The following is a 1,943-nucleotide window of genomic DNA, read 5'->3' as shown; positions in this document are numbered from 1 at the left end:
AAAATCTTAATTTACCAATTGAGAAATTTACTTAGTGGGAGTATTTGGGAACTAAGAAGGTACACTTGGATGTGCCTTCATTCTCAGACTAAATTCATTTCTGGAAGGACCACTGCATTATGTGGGACAGTTGGTGAAAAAAAGAATATTGGCAATGGACTCTCTTGAATTTGTAAAAAAAAAAAAAAGGAAAAAATTGTGTGTGTGTGAGATGTAAGCTTATAAGAAATGAAGTAGATTTGGAGTTGCACACTTTTTCACCCTCACTTGCATATATGATAATTGTCTAAAAAGAAAAAAAAAAGATGAAACAAGCAACTGATAGGAACATTTTCACAATAAGGGAAAAAATAATATAGATTTAAAAATAAAGAAGGCAGTTAGGTGCTAGACTCATTCGTTTACATTTATTTTATGTAATTCTTAGAATAAACTGAGTTTAAAAACCAGGAAATCAGGGTTGTCATCAGCTCAGTAATTAAGACTCACAGTCTCGCAGTGAGAAAGTGAAAGCACAAGTTTGAAATACATACATTTGTAAACTCTGGTCGCAGAGTCTGCGCTGGGAAAAGAAGAGAGGAGGCGTACCCGCTGCTAAGATGACTATGTTGGCACGGTAACAGGTTAGCTACATCCTCACAGAGAGGTACACTCACAGTTGCTACTGCTTACCTAGAGAGAACTCAGCTGGCTTTGTCCTAGCATGAGGAGAGCAATGCTAGGATTTCAACCTGAGGGATTGGGGCATGGGAAGGGGTTTGATGATCTCTATATCTCTGTCAGCACAGAAAGACCACAGGTGGGGAAGTGGTTAAGGCGATCCTTAATAATACTGCCCAGTTTCATGTGTTTACTAATTTCCAATTTCTCCTCAAATTTAAATTATCCATCTTTATCATCCACATCAGTCATGATGAAAAACCAGGGCAGATTCCCAGGATTCTCTGTACTTGCACTTCTCTTGGTTTTTAAGTAAAGGCTAGACTAAAGTGGGGGCGGGTCCATACCTCATTTCCCTCTCTCTCTCTAGTATCTCTAGTACAGGGGGCCTTAACACATTCAGCTTGAAGACAGTGTAAGAGCCAAAAAAGCATAACTGTAAGGCATGTCAGCCAGATATTAACATATTTCTACTTGATGCTCTTTTTAGAAACCTTATTTTATTTTATTTAGCTCCATCTGTTAGTGTGAAGATAATCTTGAATTTAGAATTTTCCTTTGAACTCAAAAGCCCTCGTGGTTGAGGTGAATATCTTAAGGTCTCTTTTTGGGGCACCTGGGTGGCTCAGTTGGTTGAGTGACTGCCTTTGGCTCAGGTCATGATCCTGGAGTCCCAGGATCAAGTCCTGCATCGGGCTCTCTGCTTGGTAGGGAGTCTGCTTCTCTCCCCACCTTGTACACTCTCTCTCTCAAATAATAAAAGAATAAAATCTCTAAAAAAAAAATCTCTTTTTGACCACTGAGTTGCCATTAAGCAGGTGTTTATTTTGTGCCCAATTACTTGGAAAAGAAAAATGGATCTCCTAGCTTCACCCAGGCCATCCCATTGGTCACATCTTTAGAGACAGACAGTTATCAAAATGTCCTCTGACACATCTGCTTCATCTCAACCAAATCAGAACTGTTGAAAATTCAACTTTTATCAAAGAAACATAACACAAAATGATTACATTACTTTTAACTGTTGTATGAAATATATAAAATATGTAAAAAAGAAAACATTATAAAAATAAATAAATAAGAGAAAAAATTTAATTATTCAATAAGCATTTATTCCATACTTTTCACAATCCAGGAACTATGTTATGCTAATAGAATCTAAAATGCTTCTAAAGAGAAAATACATATAAACGGAAAAATTATGAAACAAGAAGCTAAAAATATTTATTAACTTAATATTTATTGAGCCTGTATTATATATCCTAGGCATTATTCTGGGAGAT

The sequence above is a fragment of the Callorhinus ursinus genome, unplaced genomic scaffold (assembly GCF_003265705.2).
Source record: "Callorhinus ursinus isolate GAN/ISIS: 27379988/994484 unplaced genomic scaffold, GSC_fseal_2.0 scaffold29, whole genome shotgun sequence".
NCBI lineage: Eukaryota > Metazoa > Chordata > Mammalia > Carnivora > Otariidae > Callorhinus > Callorhinus ursinus.
Note: the sequence above shows the minus strand (reverse complement) of the source record.